We start from the raw sequence: 21421 nt of genomic DNA, 5'->3' as shown, positions 1-21421 counted from the left end.
TTTCATACGGTGATGTGGGCGTGGCTATCTTTGTTTTCCTTACAGTAGTTGGGGCAGGGGTGTGGTGGGCGTATTTTATTTACCCAAGTTGTGAGGGTGATGGATACGTTTCCATATAGAAGAAGCATTTCAAACTGAGTGCGTATGCTTTAATTCGGGGAAGAGAAAAGATGCAATGACGGAAACGAAAGAGCTGATTATTGACTAAGGGAGGAGCACTTTTCCTTACTGGGGGAACAGAAGCGAAGAGAGTCAGTAACTCTGCAACGTGTTCTCAGCATTCATATATCTAACTACATATCTATCTAGCTTTCTATCTCATTTTATCGATCTATTTATCACATTATTTATTTATTTATTTGCACATTTGTTGTTTATTAGTCTTTGTGTGCAGTTTTTCAAACGTATTGGTTTATTCCTCTGTTCTACTGTGAATGGAAGCAAGTAAATAAATCTCAGAAGAGTAAATGGCGGCATATACTTACTTTGATAATGATATACTAGTCCCCACTATTTTTTTGTTTGTTTATACTTTGGCTTTTCTCAGAGTCTTGCACGCTGGGAGCACACAACATGGCGTCCTCACACGTTTTTCATTGGTTATGAGTCTAGTCCACAACAATTTTGTTACCTGGTGACTGCCCTCTGTAACGGCCCAGTGAGATTGTCGGATGGAACCCAAAGGAGGACGAGAGTGAAAGAAGTCCGGACGCCTTCCCTCCTACTCCGCAGACTTTGTCACCTCCGTCAATGTCTGGGCGCCCGGTGAGCGTCCTGGAGCTTCGTCATTGAGAGCCCAGTGGGAGCTCCCTCAGCACAAGTAGAGCAGCGGCTCAATAAGGCTCCGCCTTCCCCTGGTCAGCTGGGAAACGGAAAACACCATTACCCCTGTTGCAGAGTCCCACATGAGGATCTTGGGGATTGTGGTCCGGATGTGAAGGAACCCTGCCCTGATCTAATGTAATGTTTCTCCGCCCAAGTACCCGCATGTAGCTCAGTGTGAAACGTCACTGAACAAAACATGAACTCTGTTTCTCCCTTCACAAATGCTGGCGTATCTGCTGAGTATATGCAGCATTTTCTTCTTTTAGTTCAGGATCACCTCTGTTTCTCTAACTCCGGATCGCTGCTGGCCCTGCTGCACGTGGAGAACATGGTAATCGTGGTCAAGGTAATGGACTGGAAATCCATTGGGTGTCTTCGTGCAGGTTCGAATCTTGGCCACTGCAGTTCATGGTGGAGCGGACTCGAAAGGCTGAATCGCCCACTCCAACTTTTGTTTCCTATCTCTCAAAGTCACCCTCTGTGATTTGCTACTCATGTGATGAGGTTATATAATACCACAGGACAATATAGGACAAAGTCAACGTGGTTTCCTTCAAGAAAAATCTTGCCTGGCATGCCTTTTGGAATTCTTTGAGGAGATTGCACCTAGGATAGAGAAAGGGGATGCAGTGGATGTTGTATATTTATACTTACAGAAAACCTTTGAAAATATGCTTATCAAGTTAAGAGCCCATAGTATTAAAGGGAAGTAACTGACATGGTTGGAGCATTGGCTGTCACGGACCAGTCTGTGATGTCCGCATTCCAGTTCACAGCGTGGTCCATGGATTCCCTACTGCGGTTATTCCATTTTTCCCTTGTTCTGTTGGGCGATTTGATTGAGGCGCCTGATTCCGTTTTGGGCTGGCTACATTAATAACTTCTAGGTTCAGCTTCTTTCGCTGGATCGCCCCCATTCAAATCCCCCGGCAGTCACCTCGGCAGGTCACTTCGTCAGTATCCCATCATGAACCCATCAGTATCACTCTCTCCAGGGGCAGTTCGTGGCCCTGCCTCCTAGAAGAGTCCTGGCCCTACGTCCTAGGTGGAGTCCCGGCTCCGTACCCAAGAACCTAGCGAAGCCCGGTCCATGAGCCAAGCCTAGACGAGTCCAAGAGCCGAGCCAAACCCAGTCCACGAGCCAAACCTAGTCCGAGGGCCGAGACGAGCCAAGTCCAAGAGCCAAGCCAAGCCGAGTCCTGGAGAACCTCGTCCTGTCCATGAGTCAAGAGCCGAGTCCTGTCCAAGAATCCAGTCCAAGACACGTCCGAGTCCTAGCCAAGATCCTAGTTCCGAGTCCTAGCCTGGACCTCGGTTCCGAGTCTTAGTCAAGACCCAGGTTCCGAGTCCTCGTCCAGTTTCCTAGTCCAAGTTCCTCTCCTGGATTACCCCCTGATCTATCCTTGCTTCCCGACTTCCCCTGCATTCTTGATAATCTTTGTCCAGTTCCTAGTACTTCAGTGTCTGCGTCTTGCATTTGGGTCCGCTGCCAGCACCTCCCTGCAACATTGTATGATTGGTAGGAGGCAGCGAGTAGGAATAAAAGTATCCTTTTGGTTGGCTGCCAGTGACTAGTGGTGTCTCGCAGAGGTCTGTGTTGGGGCCACTTCATTTTATGCTCTATATCAATGATTTAGATGATGGAATAGATGGCTTTGCTGCCAAGTTAGCACATGATACGATAATAGGTGGAGGGTCAGGTAGTGTTAGTAAAACAGACAGACAGCAGAAGGACTTAGACAGATTAAGAGTATGGGCAAGAGAGTGGTAAACAAAATACAATGTTGGAAAATGCATGGTCATACACATATTTTTAGAAATAAGTGTAGAATATTTCATAAAGGGGGACAAAATCAAAAATTTGAGATGCAAAGAGATTTGAGAGTCCTTGAGCAGAACATCCTAAAGTTAACGTGTAGGTTGAGTTGGTGGTGTGTACCACAAATGCAAAGTTAGCATTCATTGCAAGAGGTCCAGAATACAAGAGCAGGGATGTGATCTCAAGCTGTATAAGGCGCTGCTGAGCTTCACCTTGAGTATTGTAAACAGTTTTGGGCTGCACGTCCAAGAAAAGATGTGCTGCCATTGGAGATGGTGAAAATGTTATCATTCGAAGAACGGTTGATAGCTCTGAGTCTGTACTCGCTGGAATTTAGAAGGGTAAATGGGGGGGCGGGGGTTTCACTGAAACCTCTCGAATGTCGAAAGGATATTCCCCATGGTGGGGGAGTCAAGGACAGGAGGTCACAGCCTCACAATAAAGGGCGTACATTTAGAACAGAAATGCGGAGAAATCTATTCAGCCAGAGGAAGGTGAATTTGTGAAATTTATTGCCACAAGCAGCTGTGCAGGCCAGGTTGTTGAGGGCTTTTAAGGCAGAGCTTGATAGGTTATTGATTGGACACGGTATGAAAGGTTATGGGGAGCAGACAGGGGCGTGTGGCTGAGGAAGGGTTAAAGGCTTAGCCATGATTGAATAGCGGAACAGACTCGAAGGACCAACCGGCCTTACTCTGCTGCTATGTCTTATGGTCTTACGGGATCCGATGAAAGATTCCATCACAAATTTGACTTTGGAAATATAGTTCAACAGGAGAGCACATGCTTCTTATGTACGAAGTCTTGCGTTCATTCCCAGATAAAGAAATTGCTCTACGATCGGCCTTCATTTCCGTCGCTGAAGCGCGGATAAGCCTGTGACGTGTGCGAGAAGCCCTTGCTATATCAGTGAGGAAACTCAAAAAAGCATTGCACAACGTTCATTACAGAGCAATTCCAATTACTCTGTGTAGCAGAGTAGCGCAGCGGAATCGTGATGGGCCCATAACCACGAGTTCGAAGGATCGAAACACTCCTCTGCTACATTCATCAGTCTCAGCTATCAGTGCGTTTTAAAACAGCGACCTGTCACCTTCTGCGGAGGTACAAGGAAATCCACCGGCTTTCCGGGGAAATGACAAAAGCGAGTTTAAATTACACGTGTGCAACGTTCGAAGGTAGGGATTTCTGATTCACCCGTGGCTTTTGGTTCCGGTATGTACAGTATGGTTTCCACTCACCGCTCATCCACAGAGGATTTCATGAAATTACTGACAGCTGTGGCGTACCCGTTGAGACCCGAAGATGAATCCCGAATACAGTCTTGTCCACAGATTATAATCAGTCCCGTAAGCGCCCCTGCATTTCCCTTGTCCGCACCATTTTGGTCCACACTACTGATGCTGCGCACTCCAATAGCTTCCTACATTGAGGGTGTGGACATACAGCCAGGTGTGCAAAGTGTTAAATCTGGACAATATATCCCTGCACCAGTTAGTCGGACAATGACTCCTAATGATGAATGTTCCTCACCCCAACACACATTCAGGCCGGAAAAGCGGCTTTACACACGTTACAGTTGAATCAGGAAGGATTCCGAGGCCTCTTCGGTCGCACAGGAGTAAGTGTGTGTCTGAAAAGCGCCGGTGGCACAGTCAATGAACAAGCATCGGGGTAACCCTTTCAGTTATTCTGTGCTCGTATATCCCAGTGACAGATAGCTCTTTCACATTGGTTTCTCGTTACTATAGTGGTTAGAGTCCCGTCTATCACGGGGAAGACGCGGGTTAATTTCACCCGACAGAGAAATGTTTCCATGTTAAATGCACTTGCAACTCAAATATTCAAAACGAATTGAGAATGTTTTAAGAGGTTGAGTCCAAGTTTGATGTTGATGTGATCATCGTTTTTGGGAATGTGGGACAGCCCAGTCAGCAGTGATAGCGGGAAGGGAGAGCCTGCCGAGAAAAAAAAAGGAACTTTGTGTTGAGTTTCGTGAAATATCCACTCAGCGACTTCCTATCTCAGAGTCACTTGGCGTGACACGCGATGACAGACGCCAGTGTTTCCAGAAATATTTGCTTCATCCGACTCTGCCACATTTTAAATGTTAGACAAAGACTGTTCTGTGCTCGATTTAAGGGGTGCAATTCAAAGTGTCAGAAAGGAGAGGGAGAGTGAGGAGTGTGTACTCGTGGCCGAATGTTTTGGTGACGCACTGAGAGTCTATTGGTATTTACCCTTCTAATTCTAACAAGTATGTGGTTCTAACGTTTTCTGTTTTATGTTGTCCGTCACCATCTGATGAAAACTATTCATGCAGATTGTGAAAAGCCGAATCAGAGCATCGATTACTAGTCACCATCGTCCAACGCCGGAATGGGCAATTTATTAAAACCTTCTCCAGCTTGTCTCTGTGGCGCAATCGGTGAGCGCGTTCGGCTGTTAACCGAAAGGTTGGTGGTTCGAGCCCACACAGGGACGCTGGTGAACCGGCAGCTTTTGCTGTGTGTTGGATTGACAACTGGGAAACGGTGCCGTGTCCAGCGCTCCCTGCTACTGCCGCATCACGTTCAGTGGGGATTAAAATTGTTTGAGGTACGTACCGAGATACAGTGAATAGCTTCTCTTTCACACTGTTCCTGGAGATCAAACCATTACACAGTGCATGGAAAGGGAACAATGTAAAGCAATAACAGAATGCAGAATAAAATGTAACAGCGACGGATAAAGCACAGTGAGATAAATAATTAGGTTCGGCATCATAATGAAGTAGATTGGGAACCGCTGCTCTGGCCGGTAGAGGGCGGTCCCTGCTGCTGCCGTACCGAGTTCAGTGGAAATTAAATTTTTGTCTCTTACAGAGATAGCGTACACGGGTATAGAGAAAACTTGTCTTTCGTTCTGTTCCTATGTTTCTGGAAGTGCAAATTGTGAACGACCTAACCTGGTCTCACAACGACACCAGTTTCGTCAACAGGTAGACCAGCGTCTCCACGTCCTGGGAAGATTGAGGCCAGCAGAGCTTCCTCAGCCCTGATTGTAACTACAGGAGTCCCACTGAGAGTGTTCTACCCACTCGCTTCTCCATCTGCTACAATAATTGCCAGGCCATCTGACCGCAAGACCCTGCAAAGTATCGCGAGGACTGCTGACAGGTAGAAGTTCAGATTCCCAGTGAGCAGCTGATCTTTCAACACTAATAGAATTCAGTTCACTTCCCAATTCGACTTTCATTTGATCACATATACGGATCGGGAAGAGAACGAGACATCAGGATTGGAAAAATAATTTAAAGAGAGTGGGTGTATTCTCCGCTACACTTCAGATTGTGGCCACTCCTACACGTTTCTAGTTACATCCAAGGCTCTCCGAAATAACACAGACTAAATATGGAATGAAATCAACGGGTCACCTATGTAGTGTCCCGTCGTGAGACATCAACTGTCCACAGATGCTGCCTGACCTGGTATTCCCAGCATTCTGTGCTCCGGATTTCCAGCATCTGGAGAATTTCCTTTCTTCATGACCGAAGTAACAACCCGAAGAGAAAGACCAGAAAGGCAAAGAGACACAGCGGGTCCTCTTGCGTAAGGCTGGATCAGGAAAAACGCGTTACCACTGGGTTTCTCATTTGTCCTCCCCACCTCTGTGCCTGTCAGGCCCCACCACCAGCCCCTCGGTCCTTGGATCCTCCATCTTCCTCCACCTTTTCTGAACACCTCAACTCTCCCCTCTCCTCTGACTCTACCAACCCCTTCCCCACCTGATCCCAGCTCTCATCCTTGCCGGGTCGTCACTTGACCCAAGATCCACAAACCGGTTTGTCCAGATAGACCCATTTTTTCTGCTTGTTCCTGCCATACTGAACATACCATTGCATGCCTCGACACAGTTTTTCCCCACTGGTTTAGTCTCTTCCTACCTCCGACGTGACACATCACACGCTATTGATCTTTTTAATGATGTCAAATTTCCCGACTCCGATCATATTATTTTTACTATGGATTTCCAGTACCTATACACCTCCAACCCGCTCCAGGAAGGCTACAAATTTCTCCGTTTCCATCCGGAGACCACACCTAGCCAGCTCCCTTCCACCACCTTTCACCTCCAATTGGCGGAACCTGTCCTCGCTCTTAATAATTTCTCCTTCGGTTCTTCACACTTATAGACAATAGACAATAGACAATAGGAGCAGACGTAGACCATTCGGCCCTTCGAGCCTGCACCGCCATTCTGAGATCATCTACTATCAATACCAGATTCCTGCCTTGTCCCCATATCCCTTGAATCCCCTATCCATAAGATACCTATCTAGCTCCTTCTTGAAAGCATCCAGAGAATTGGTCTCCACTGCCTTCCGAGGCAGTGCATTCCAGACCCCCACAACTCTCTGGGAGAAGAAGTTTTTCCTTAACTCTGTCCTAAATGACCTACCCCTTATTCTCAAACCATGCCCTCTGGTACTGGACTCTCCCAGCATCTGGAACATATTTCCTGCCTCTATCTTGTCCAATCCCTTAATAATCTTATATGTTGCAATCAGATACCCTCTCAATCTCCTTAATTCCAGCGTGTACAAGCCCAGTCTCTCTAACCTCTCTGCGTAAGACAGTCTGGACATCCCAGGAATTAACCTTGTGAACCTAATCTGCACTTCCTCTACAGCCAGGATGTCCCTCCTTAACCCTGGAGACGAAAACTGTACACAATACTCCAGGTGTGGTCTCACCAGGGCCCTTCAAAGAAAAGGTGTTGCCATGGTCACTCGCAAGAGTGTCAGCCATGCCTGCATTTTTGTCGGCTACGGGGAACGGTCTATGTTTCAAGGCTACATTGGTATCGCTCCCAACGTTTCCTCCGCCACATCAACGACTGCATTGCTGTTGCTTCCAGCACCCATGCCGAACTCAACCAATTCATCTCCTTTGCCTCCAACTTTCACCCTGTCTTCAAATTTACCTGCCCCATATCCAAAACCTGCCCCCCTTTCTCGATCTCTCTATCTTTATCTTTGGAGACATAGACTGATGTCTAATTATAAACCACAAACTCACAGCTTTCTGGACTATAACTGTTCCCAAACTATCACTTGTAAAAATGCCACCCCCTTCTCTCAAACCCTCCGTCTCCGTCGCAGCACCTCTCAGGATGAGGCGTTTCATTCTAGAACAAAGAAGATACCCTCCTTTTTCATCGAAATGCGTCTCCCTTCCTCTACCATCAACGCTGCACTCAACCGAATCTCTTCCATTTTGCGCACGACTGCCCTGAACCCATCCTCCCGCCACTCCACCAGTGATAGTTTTCGTCTTGTGCACGCCTACCACCTCACCGGCCTCGGCGTCCAGAGCTTGATTCTGCGTAACTTTCACCATTACCAGCGCAATTCCACCACAAAATACAGATTTCTCAGCCCCACCCATTTCGGCTTTACGCAACGATCACTTTACGTAAATCACTTTTCCATCCGTCCCTCCCCACCGACTTCTCTCCTGCCACTTACTCTTACAAGCGAAACCAGTGATACACCTGCCCTTACACCTCCTCCGTCAAACAGTCATTCCAGGTGAGGCGACACTTCACCTGTGGGTCTGTCCGAGTCATCGGTGAGTCATTTTATATTTCAGTGAGTCCGCTTCACCGAGCACCTACCAGAAAAAGCGAAATCTCCCAGCAGTCACCCACTTTAATTCTGCTTCCCAATCCAATTCCGACAGCCGGTGATAGCCGTTGTAATGAGCGAATAAAGCGAACCCAATTGCAGGACACAGGCACGGCGAGTCAGTTAGGATGCTTACGCGGACGTGAACGCTGAACAGCAAACAGGATGGATCTTGACACGAAACCTTGACACAGAGGGAAAGAGTTTCATAGGGAAACCTTGAAACTGGAGCAAAATTAGAACACACGGTCCTAAGCGGCCGGGAAACGTTAAATGCCACACAGGCAAAACCAACGATCTGGAGACTAGTGGTTGTAACGTTGGGGGTCTTATGCTGCTGGTCTTGATGGAAACCAGGTGTGCCGTCATTAAAGAGAATTAGAAGCAAATGGGAAATTAAAGGTCGGAACCGAGGCACAATCAAAGGAAATTAGGAGAAAGTAGGGGATTAATTATCGGGACCGAGATAATACCCCCCCCCCCCCCCACGGGAGCCCCTAGACGTACCAGTGGCCATATGTTTTCAAAAAAATTGGGTCAGAATTACTTCACTGTTCAAGATTACTCAGCTTTTTAGTCATAGCTCTTTTTTTCCAGAAACTGTTGATCTGACGTCTCCCATTAATTGGTATCTCCTTTACCAATCACGACCCCATATATCTCTGTCTTAAATACACCGAATAAGTTCTTCCATTGCCCGCTGCGGCAATCAATCCCAGAAATCACCGTCACCTGACTGAAGATATCCTCTCAGTCAGCCTTTGTTCTGAGGCAGTGCCCACAGATCCCAGTCTCACTTAGTAATGGGAACATCCTCACCATGTCCACTCTAGACACGCTTTTCCGTATTTTTCGGTTCCCATTGAGATCCGCCATCATCCTTCTGATCCACAGCCAGTACTACAAAGGGCCTTTCTAGCATCCCGTGAGCTCCTATGTTTCAAAGATATCCCCTAACACTAGGGTTCTCCGATTGCTCCAGGAAGTGTGCCTTGATATGTCTAATCCAAGTTACCGTGTGAACCATATGGGGCGATGATAGGATTTCCCCAGAAACTACAGACGCTGTTGCACGTTGTCCATGGCTACGGAACCCCATTCAGGGAGATGGGAACCAGCATGATGGAGATGAGGCTGAGCCAGCAAGTTTACAAGTGATGATGGGTGTAATATTAATGTAAGGAAGGACAATGCAATGATTGGGTGCAATTGCGGATAGTGCAAAGAGTTAAATTGTAGCACAGAGCCAAAAGTCAATAGTGAAAAGCATGCAGAACTGAAGGTTCTGTATTTGAATTCGCGTAGCATTCGGATTAAAGTGGACGAACTCCTGACGCAATTAGAGAATGGTCGGTATGACGTTGTGGGCATCACCTAGTCGTGGCTCAAAGAAAACAATAAATGGGATCTTAACATCAAAGGATATATTTTATAACGAAAGTATAGGCGGGAAGTCCTAGGCTTCGTTGGTAAGAAAGAGATGACAGAGGGTCAAAGAATGTTGATTCTCTGTGGGGGAGGGGGAGGGTAAACAACTGAAAGGTAAAAAAAGCGTCTAATATGTGAATCATATATAAGCCTCCAAATAGTAACCAAGATGTGGTGTTGAGATTGTAAAGGGAGGTGGAAAGAGTGTATACTAAGGGTAACGTCGCAATGTAATGGGGGACGAATATGCAACGGGATAGGGAAAGGCAATTTAGTGTCGGATCAGAAGAGAAGGAATTTATTAAATGCCACCGAGATAGTTTTTTAGGGCTACATGTGCTTGTGCCTACACGGGAAAAGGCTGTCCGCGATTGGGTGTTGTGTAATAATCCTGTTTTTTTTTATTCCAGAGCGTAAGATAAAGGAACACTAAGGAGCGTGTGATTATAACATGATTGGATTCGTACAGCAGTTTGAGAGGGGGAAACATAAGCCAGTTGTGAGGAGCTTGCACAGGTGGATTTCAGGGAGATACTTCACAAGACGCTGGGTAGATATGAACCACAGAAGTTCTCAAACAGCAGGGGTAGGCGACCATAGCTGACAAGGGAATTTAAGGACGGGGCAAAAGCCAGGGAATGGCCTTATAATGTAGCAAAATTGAGTGCGAAGTTGGATGATTGAGAAGCTTTTAAAATACAACAAAGGACAACTAAAGAAAAGCTGGAAAAAAGGAAAAGATGAAATGTGAAGTCAAACTAGCCACTAATATAAAGCAGGATATGAAAAGTGTTTTCAGTTATATAAAAAGTAAAATGGAAGTGAGGGTTGATATCGCATCACTGGTAAGTTATTCTGGTGAGGTAGTAACGGCGTCAAATAAATGGCCTTTGAATCTAATAAATACTTTGCCTCAGACTTCATTATGGAAGACACTAACTGTGTGTCACAGGTCCGTGAATGTCAGGCAGCAGGAGTGGTTGCTAATACCATTACAAGTCAATGGTGTCAGTAAATCTGAAAGGTGATAAGGTTGATAAGTCATCTGAACCAGACGGACTACATCCCAGAGTAGGAATGGGGTTGCTGAAGCGATAGCTCATGCATTGGTTTGATCTTTCATGAAACACTCGATTCTGGCCGGGTTCCGGAAGGTCGGAAAGGTGCATATGTCATCCATCCTTTCAGAAGAGCGGAAGGCAAAATGGAGGAAATCATAGGCCAGTGAGATTCACCATAGTGGTTGGGAAACTGTTGACGTCCATTATTAAGGATGAGGCTTCAGGATACTTGGAGACTAAAGATAAAATAAGACAAATTCAGACTGGTTTCTGTGAAGCGAAATCTTCCCTGAAAAGCCCTTTAGAGTTTTACCGAGGATGTACCAGGCAGGGCGGTCATAGGAGAGGCGGTGGGTGACATTTACTTAGATTTTCAAATTGCATTTGATAAAGTCCGTCACATGAAGCTGCCTAAGACAATGAAATCCTACTGTGCTGAAGAAATACGCTGGCATGCATAGAGGAATGGCTGACAGACAGGTGGCAGCGAGTGGGAGGACAGGGCAATTTTCTAGTTGCCTCCCAATGACGAGCGGTGTTCCTCGGGGGACATTATTGTATACTGTTCAAATTATTTGTCAGTGATATAGATTATAGAATTGATGGCAAAGTTTGCGGATGATGCAAAGATAGATGGGGTGGAGTAGGTAGTGCTGATGAAGCAATATAATTGCGTCTGGACTTAAGCAATTGGAAGATTGGGTAAAACAGAGGCAGCTGGAATACAGTTTTGGAATTGTACGATAATGCAATTTGGTAAAATGAACAATAGTACGGACTAGTATCTAAATGGGAAGAAAGTTTAAACATCACACGTGCAGACGCCTCGTGCAAGGCTCTCAGAAGTTTAATTCACAGCTCGAGTCTTTGGTAAATATGGCAAATACAATATTAGGATTTATTTCAATGGGAATAAAATATTAAAAGACAAGGAGATAATGCTGAGGCTCTATGAGACACTAGTCAGGCCGCATTTGGAGTATTGTCAACGCTTTTAACCCCCGTATCTCAGAAAGGATGTTCTGTTATGGAAGAGAGTTCAGAGAAGTTTCACAAAGATGATTTCTGGAGTAGAAGAGTTAACGTGTGAGCAGCGTTCGGCAGGTTTGAGCCTGTACTCACTGGAGTTTAGAAAAATGCGGCGGATTTCATTGAAACCTACAGAATGTGAGAAGGACTAGAAAAGGAGGATGTGGAAAGGATGTTTCCTGTGGTGGTGGTATCCAACTAATGGACACAGCCTCAAAATTCAGGGTCGATCATTTAGAAAAGATGTACGAAGGATTTGTTTTTTAAACAGAGAGTGAATGTTCTGCCACAGACTGCGGTGGAAGTCAAGGCCTTTGGTATATTTAAGGCGGAAGTTGATAGTTTGCTGATCGTTCAGGGCGTCAAAGGATATGGCGAGAAACCATGTGAATGGGATTGAGTGGTATGCGGGTTCAGCCATGACTTATGTCGGAACAGACTCCATGGGCTGAATGGCCTATTTCTGCCCCAATGTCTGATGATCACACGGTCTCATACAAATGCTGAAGAGTGCATGCCGGTTCACAGTCAATGAACAAGCATCGGGGTAACCCTTTCAGCTATTCTGTGCTCGTACATCCCGGTAACAGATAGCTCTTTCGCATTGGTTTCTCATTAGAATAGTGGTTAGTGTCCCCGTCTATCACGGGGAAGACGCGGGTTAATTTCCCCGTCAGAGAAATGTTTCCACGTTAAATGCACTTGCAACTCAAATATTCTAAACAAATTGTGAACCGTTACAGAGGTTGAGTCCGAGTTTGAGGTTCGTGTGATCATCGTTTTTGCGAATGTGGGAAAGCCCAGTCAGCAGTGTCAGCGGGAAGGGAGAGTCTGCCGAGAGAAAAAAAGGATCTTTGTGTTCAGCTTCGTTAAATATCCACTCAGCGACTTCGTATCTCAGAGTCACTTGGCGTGACACGGGATGACAGACGCCGGTGTTTCCGGAAATATTTGCTTCATCCGACACTGTCACATTTTAAATGTTAGACAAAGGCTGTTCTGTGCTCGATTTAAAGGGTGCAATTCAAAGTGTCAGAAAGGAGAGGGCGAGTGAAATCAGTACCTTCTCCCAGCTCAAGCCATCTTGCAAATGCTTCGTGAGAGTCCTTTCGTCTATAGGCGAGCTCGGGACTCAGGAAAAGGTGATCGACCTGAAACGTGAACTCTGTTTCTGTCTCCACAGACGCTGAATAAGCTGCGGAGTATTTCCGGCAGTTTCAACTTTTAACTCAGGAACAGTCCTGTTTCTCTGATCCCGGGATCGGTGCTTTCCTCATCTGTCCCGGGACACAGCGATTACTTCCGAATGTAAAATGTCTTTCTTTGCAGAGTGTGTACTCGTGGCCGAATGTTTTGGCGACGCACTGAGAATCTATTGGTATTTACCCTTCTAATTCTGACAAGTTTGTGGTTCCAACATTTTCTGTTTTATTTTGTCCGTCACCATCTGATGAAAACTATTCATGCAGTTTGAGAAAAGCCGAGTTAGAGCATCGATTACTAGTCACCATCGTCCAACGCCGGAATGGGCAATTTATTAAAACCTTTTCCAGCTTGTCTCTGTGGCGCAATCGGTGAGCGCGTTCGGCTGTTAACCGAAAGGTTGGTGGTTCGAGCCCACCCAGGGACGCTGGTGAACCGGCAGCTTTTGCTGTGTGGTGGATTGCCAACTGGGAAACGGTGCCGTGTCCAGCGCTCCCTGCTACTGCCGCATCATGTTCAGTGGGGATTAAAATTGTTTAAGGTGCATACCGAGATACAGTGAATAGCTTCTCTTTCACACTGTTCCTGTAGATCAATCCATTACACAGTGCATGGAAACAGAACAATGTAAAGCAATTACAGAATGCAGAATAAAATGTAACAGCGACGGATAAAGCACAGTGAGATAAATAATTAGGTGTAGCATCATAATGAAGTAGATTGGGAAACGCTGTTCTGGCCGGTAGAGGGCGGTCCCTGCTGCTGCCGGACCGAGTTCAGTGGGAATTAAATTTTGTCACTTACAGAGATAGAGTACTCGGGTACAGCGAACACTTCTCTATCATTCTGTTCCTATGTTTCTGGAAGTGCATTTAGTGGACGATCTAACCTGGTCTCTCAACGACACCAGTTTCGTCGAAAAGTAGACCAGCGTCTCCACGTCCTGGGAAGATTGAGGCCAGCAGAGCTTACTCAGCCCTGATTGTAACTACAGGAGCCCCACTGAGAGTGTTCTACCCACTCGCTTCTCCATCTGGTACAATAATTGCCAGGCCATCTGATGACAAGACCCTGCAAAGTATCGCGAGGACTGCTGACAGGTAGAAGTTCAGTTTCCCAGTGAGCAGCTGATCTTTCAACTTTGACGGAATTCAGTTCACTGCCCAATTTTACATTCATTTGATCACATATACGGATCGGGAAGAGAACGAGACATCAGGATTGGAAAAATAAATAATTTAAAGAGTATGGGTGTATTCTCCGCTACACGTCAGGCTGTGGCCACTCCTACACGTTTCTAGTTACACCCAAGGCTCTCCGAAATAACACAGACTAAATATGGGATGAAATCAACGGGTCATCTATGTAGTGTCCCGTCGTGAGACATCAACTGTCCATAGATGCTGCCTGACCTGGTATTCCCAGCATTCTGTGCTCCGGATTTCCAGCATCTGCAGAATTTCCTTTGTTCATGACCGAAGTAACAACCCGAAGAGAAAGACCAGAAAGGCAAAGAGACACAGCGGGTCCTCTTGCGTAAGGCTGGAACAGGAAAAACGCGCTGCCGCTGGGATTCTGATTTGTCCTCCCCACCTCTGTGTCTGTCAGGTCCCACCACCAGCCCCTGAGTTCCGCGCCCGCCGTGACGCTCAGCTCTTTCCACAGTCTCCGTGCCTGGGCTACATCTTTGGCCAGGACCCTTCACTCCACATCGAAGACCTGTTCTCCCGTCTTCAACCTGGACATCCTGCTGTCCACCTATGCCTGTTCTGGATCTTTTCATTCCCAATTGCCGATGGGACACCAAGCACCTCGTCTTCACCAGCCCTCTCTCCAATTCCCAGTCACCGCTTCCAACGTTCTGCTCTGCACTCTCTCCGCACTAATCCGATATTCACCATCCAACCCGCAGATAAGGGGGGTGCTTTAGTAGTAGTGCCGGACTGACCCTATCTTGCTGAGGCCCAACGACAAAGGTGAGACATCTCCTTTAATTTTCCCCGGAACAGGACCCACACCATCTCCGACCTTATTTTGTCTGAGGATATCCCATCCATTGCCAACAGCCGAGGCGCTTCGTTCCTGTTTCTAGACCTTACCCAAGAGCCACAAACTTGTTTGTCCTGATAGACCCATTTTTTCTGCTTGTTCCTGCCATACTGAACATACCATTGCATGCCTCGACACAGATTTTCCCCACTGGTTCAGTCCCTTCCTACATCCGACGTGAAACATCACACGCTATTGATCTTTTCAATGATGTCAAATTTCCCGAATCCGATCATATTATTTTTACTACGGATTACCAGTAGAGATACACCTCCAGCCCGCTACAGGAAGGCGGCAAAGCTCTTCGTTTCCATCTGGAGACCAGACCCAGCCAGCTCCCCTCCACCACCTTTCACCTCCGATTGGCGGAACCTGTAATCGCTCCTAATAATTTCTCCTTCGTTTCTTCACACTTCCTTCAAACAAAAGGTGTAGCCATGGGCACTCGCAAGAGTGTCAGCCATGTCTGCACTTTTGCCGGCTACGGGGAACAGACTATGATCCAGGGCTACATTGGTATCGTTCCCAACTTTTCCTACGCCACATCAACGACTGCATTGCTGTTGCTTCCTGCACCCATGCCTAACTCATACAATTCATTTCTTTGCCTCCAACTTTCACCCCGTCTTCAAATTTACCTGCCCCATATCCAAAACATGCCCCCCTCTTTCTCGATCACTCTATCTTTATCTTTGGAGACATAGACTGATGTCTAATTATAAACCACAAACTCACAGCTTTCTGGACTATACCTGTTCCCACACTATCACTTGTAAAAATACCATCCCCTTCTCTCAAACCCTCCGTCTCCGTCGTTGCTGCTCTCAGGATGAGGCGTTTCATTCTAGAACAAGGAAGATACCCTCCTTTTTCATCGAAATGCGTCTCCCTTCCTCTTCCATCAACGCTGCATTCAACCGAATCTCTTCCATTTTGCGCACGTCTGCCCTGAACCCATCCTCCTGCCACTCCACCAGTGATAGTTTTCGTCTTGTGCACGCCTGCCACCTCACCGGCCTCGGCATCCAAAGCTTGATTCTGCGTAACTTCCGCCATCACCAGCGGGATTCCGCCACCAAACACAGCTTTCTCAGCCCCACCCATTTCTGCGTTACGCAACGATTGTTCCCTACGTAAATCACTTTTCCGTTCGTCCCTCTCCCCCGGCTTCTCTCCTGCCACTTACTCTTGCAAGCGAAACCAGTGATACACCTGCCCTTACACCTCCTCCGTCAAAAAGTCCTTCCAGGTGATGCGACACTTCACCTGTGAGTCTGTTCGAGTCATCGGTGACTCATTTTACATTTCAGTGAGTCCGCTTCACCGAGCACCTACCAGAAAAAGCGAAATCTCCCAATAGTCACCCATTTTAATTCCGCTTCCCAAACCAATTCCGACAGACGGTGATGGGCCGTTGCAATGAGCGAATAAATTAATCGCAAGTGCAGGACACAGGCACGGCGATTCAGTTAGGATGCTTATGTGGACGTGAAAGCTGAACAGCAAACAGGAGGGATCTTGCCACGAAACCTTGACACAGAGGGACCGAGTTTCATAGGGAAACCTTAAAACTGGAGCAAAATTAGAACACACGGTCCTAAGCGGCCGGGAAGCGTTAAATGCCACACAGGCAAAGCCAACGATTTGGAGACTAGTGGTTGTAACGCTGGGGGTCTTATGCTGCTGGTCTTGATGGAAACCAGGTGTGTCGTCATCAGAGGTAAGATAGGGAATTAATCATCGGGACCGAGGTATAACCCCTCCCCCCCACGGGAGCCCCCAGACGAACCAGTGGCCATATGTGTTCAAAAGAATTGGGTCAGAATTTCTCCAGTGATCAAGATTACTCAGCTATTCAGTCATAGCATTTTTTCTCCAGAAACTGTTGACGTGCCGTCTCCCATTAGTTCGTAACTCCTTTACCAATCTCGACCCCATATACCTCTGTCTTAAATGCACCGAACAAGTTCGTCCATTGTCCGCTGCGGCAATCAATCCCAGAAATCACCATCACCTGATTGAAGATATCCTCTCAGTCAGCCTTTGTTAAAAGGCAGAGCCCACAGAATCCCGTCTCTCTTAGTAAAGGGAACATCCTCACCACGTCCACTCGAGGCACGCTTCTCCGTATTCTTTAATTCCCATTGAGATCCGCCATCATCCTTCTGATCCTCAGCCAGTACTACAAAGGGCCTTTCTAGCATCCCGTGAGCTCCTATGTTTCAAAGATATCCCCTAACACTAGGGTTCTCCGATTGCTTCAGGAAGTGTGCCTTGATATGTCTAATCCCAGTTACCGTGTGACCCAAATGGGGCGATGATAGGATTTCCCCAGAAACTACAGACGCTGTTGCACGTTGTCTATGGCTACGCAACCCCTTTCAGGGAGATGGGAACCAGCATGATGGAGCTGAGGACGAGCCAGCAAGTTTACAAGTGATGACGGGTATAATATTAACGTAAGGATGGACAATTCAATTCAAAAAATTTTAATTCAAAAAGGAAATATTAAAAAATTTATATCTTGTATGTATAATTTGATTCAAAACCAGGCAACTAAACAAGGAGTCCATAAGTCTAGACAAAAATGGGAAAGTGATTTGAATATTAAAATTGAAGAAACAAATTGGTCAAGACTGTGTCTTGACAGTATGACAAATACAATAAATGTTCGGTTAAGATTAGTGCAATATAATTTTTTACATCAATTATATATTACACCACAAAAAATAAATAAATTAAATCCAAGTTTATCTGATCAGTGTTTCCGATGTAACCAAGAAACTGGTACATTTTTACATTCTACATGGTCTTGTTCTAAAATTCAACCTTTTTGGACAAATTTAAGACTTTTATTGGAACAAATTACGGGAATAAAACTTCCTCATAATCCAATATTACTTTTACTAGGTGATATTGAAGGGACAAAACCAAAACTCAAACTTAATAAATATCAGAAAGAATTTATAAAAATTGCGCTGGCTGTAGCCAAAAAGGCTATTGCAATTACTTGGAAATCAGATACATATTTAAGTATAGATTGTTGGAAAAAAGAAATCTATGGCTGTATTCCATTAGAAAAAATTACTTATAACTTAAGAGATAAATATGAAACATTTTTGAAAATCTGGGGCCCTTATTTACAAAAGACAGGATTAAATATATAGGTGCTCTGAAGAGAAAATTAATGGCTACTTGGGGAAAGAAATAAATACATATACTAAAGTTATTAAGAACTCCATGGAGCATGTGGAGACCTTCCAACAACCAGGCACTCTTTCTTTCTTTCTTTTCTTTCTTTCTTAATTTTTTTTATATAGGGAAGTTAGGGGGGAGGGATTAAGGGGAGGGGGGAAGGGTCACATATCCTTTTTTCTTCACTTGTAATCATTTAAAAATTTAATTAAATAAAATTTAGAAAAAAAAAAAAAAGGATGGACAATGCAATTATTGGGCGCAATTGTGGATGGTTCAAAGAGTGAAATTGTAGCACAGAGGCAAAAGTCAATAGTGCAAAGCATGCAGAACTGAAGGTTCTGTATTTGAATTCGCGTAGCATTCGGATTAAAGTGGACGAACTCCTGACGCAATTAGAGATTGGTCGGTATGACATTGTGGGCATCACCTTGTCGTGGCTCAAAGAAAACAATAAATGGGATTTTAACATCAAAGGATATATTTTATATCGAAAATACAGGCAGGAATTCCTAGGCTTCGTTGGTAAGAAAGAGATGACAGAGGGTCAAATAAAATGTTTGTGAATGATGCAAAGATTGATGGGGTGGAGTAGGTAGGGCTGACGAAGCAATCCAACTGCAGCCGGACTTAAGCAATTGGAAGATTGGACAAAAAAAGAGGCAGCTGGAATACAGTTTTGGAATTGTACGATAATGTAATTTGGTAAAAGGAACAATAGTACAGACTAGTATCTAAATGTGAAGAAGGTTTAAGCATCACACGTGCAGACGCCTCGTGCAAGGCTCTCAGAAGGTTAATTCACAGCTTGAGCCTTTGGTAAATATGGCAAATGCAATATTAGGATTTATTTCAATGGGAATCAAATAGTAAAAGACAAGGAGATAATGCTGAGGCTCTATGAGACACTAGTCAGGCCGCATTTGGAGTATTGTCAACGCTTTTAACCCCCGTATCTCAGAAAGGAAGCATCGGGGTAACGCTTTCAGCTATTCTGTGCTCGTACATCCCGGTAACAGATAGCTCTTTCGCATTGGTTTCTCGTTAGAATAGTGGTTAGTGTCCCCGTCTATCACGGGGAAGACGCGGGTTAATTTCACCCGACAGAGAAATGTTTCCACGTTAAATGCACTTGCAACTCAAATATTCCAAACAAATTGTGAACCGTTACAGAGGTTGAGTCCGAGTTTGAGGTTGATGTGATCATCGTTTTTGGGAATGTGGGACAACCCAGTCAGCAGTGACAGCGGGAAGGGAGAGTCTGCCGAGAAGAAAAGGAACTTTGTGTTGAGCTTCGTGAAATATCCACTCAGCGACTTCGTATCTCAGAGTCACTTGGCGTGACACGCGATGACAGACGCCGGTGTTTCCGGAAATATTTGCTTCATCCGACACTGTCACATTTTAAATGTTAGACAAAGGCTGTTCTGTGCTCGATTTAAAGGGTGCAATTCAAAGTGTCAGAAAGGAGAGGGCGAGGGAAATCAGTACCTTCACCCAGCTCAAGCCATCTTGCAGAGGCTTCGTGAGAGTTCTTACGTCTAACGGCGAGCTCGGGACTCAGGAAAAGGTCATCGACCTGAAACGTGAACTCTGGTTCTGTCTCCACAGACGCTGACTAAGCTGCGGATTATTTCTGGCAGTTTCAACTTTTAATTCAGGAACAGTCCTGTTTCTCTGACCCCGGGATCGGTGCTTTCCTCATCTGTGCTTGGACACAGCGATTACTTCCGAATGTAAAATGTCTTTCTTTGCAGAGTGTGTACTCGTGGCCGAATGTTTTGCTGACGCACTAAGAATCTATTGCTATTTACCCTTCTAATTTTGACAAGTATGTGGTTCTAACGTTTTCTGTTTTATGTTGTCCGTCACCATCTGATGAAAACTATTCATGCAGATTGTGAAAAGCCGAATGAGAGCATCGATTACTTGTAACCATCGTCCAACGCCGGAATGGACAATTTATTAAAACCTTCTCCAGCTTGTCTCTGTGGCGCAATCGGTGAGCGCGTTCGGCTGTTAACCGAAAGGTTGGTGGTTCGAACCCACCCAGGGACGCTGGTGAACCGGCAGCTTTTGCTGTGTGTTGGATTGCCAACTGAGAAACGGTGCCGTGTGCAGCACTCCCTGCTACTGCCGCATCACGTTCAGTGGGGATTAAAATTGTTTAAGGTACATACCGAGATACAGTGAAAAGCTTCTCTTTCACACCGTTCCTGGAGATCAAACCATTACACAGTGCATGGAAAGAGAACAATGTAAAGCAATAAGAGAAAGCAGAATAAAATTTAACAGCGACAGATAAAGCACAGTGAGATAAATAATTAGGTTCGGCATCATAATGAGGTAGATTGGGAAACGCTGCTCTGGCCGGTAGAGGGCGGTCCCTGCTGCTGCCGTACCGAGTTCAGTGGGAATTAAAATTTTGTCATTTACAAAGATAGAGTACACGGGTACAGAGAAAACTTGTCTTTCATTCTGTTCCTATGTTTCTGGAAGTGCATATTCTGAACGACCTAACCTGGTCTCTCAACGACACCAGATTCATCAATAAGCAGACCAGCGTCTCCGAGTCCTGGGAAGATTGAGGCCAGCAGAGCTTCCTCAACCCTCATTATAACTACAGGAGCTCCACTAAGAGTGTTCTACCCACTCGCTTCTCCATCTGGTACAATATTTGCCAGGCCATCTGACGGCAAGACCCTGCAAAGTATCGCGAGGACTGCTGACAGGTAGAAGTTCAGATTCCCAGTGAGCAGCTGATCTTTCAACACTGACAGAATTCAGTTCACTTCCCAATTCGACATTCATTTGATTACATAGACGGAACCGGAAGAGAGCGAGATATCAAGATTGGAAACATAAATTGTAGAGTATGGGTGTATTCTCCGCTACACTTCAGGCTGTGGCCACTCCTAGTTACATCCAAGGCTCTCCGAAATAACACAGACTAAATACGGATGAAATCAACCGGTCAAGGAGCATCTATGTAGTGTCCCGTCGTGAGACATCAACTGTCCATACACGCTGCCTGACCTGGTGATTCCCAGCATTCTGTGCTCCGGATTTCCAGCATCTGGAGAATTCCCTTTGTTTATAACCGAAGTAACAACCCGAAGACAAAGAATAGGAAGGCAAAGAGAC

General features: G+C 45.7%; 1 protein-coding gene and 2 non-coding genes across 3 annotated transcripts in view; 2 read left to right on the top strand and 1 right to left on the bottom strand.

The window, feature by feature from the left end:
* The window catches only part of LOC140732891 (uncharacterized), a 795520-nt gene that overhangs the window by 648026 nt on the left and 126073 nt on the right, over window positions 1-21421 (bottom strand). The window lies entirely within an intron of this gene.
* trnan-guu (transfer RNA asparagine (anticodon GUU)) lies at window positions 13387-13460 on the top strand. Its single transcript has one exon. It is a non-coding gene; the product is annotated as a tRNA-Asn (tRNA).
* On the top strand, window positions 20262-20335 carry trnan-guu (transfer RNA asparagine (anticodon GUU)). The gene has a single exon. It is a non-coding gene; the product is annotated as a tRNA-Asn (tRNA).

The sequence above is a fragment of the Hemitrygon akajei genome, chromosome 9 (genome assembly GCF_048418815.1).
Source record: "Hemitrygon akajei chromosome 9, sHemAka1.3, whole genome shotgun sequence".
Classification (NCBI taxonomy): Eukaryota; Metazoa; Chordata; class Chondrichthyes; order Myliobatiformes; family Dasyatidae; genus Hemitrygon; species Hemitrygon akajei.
This window is presented reverse-complemented; position numbering and strand designations above follow the sequence as displayed.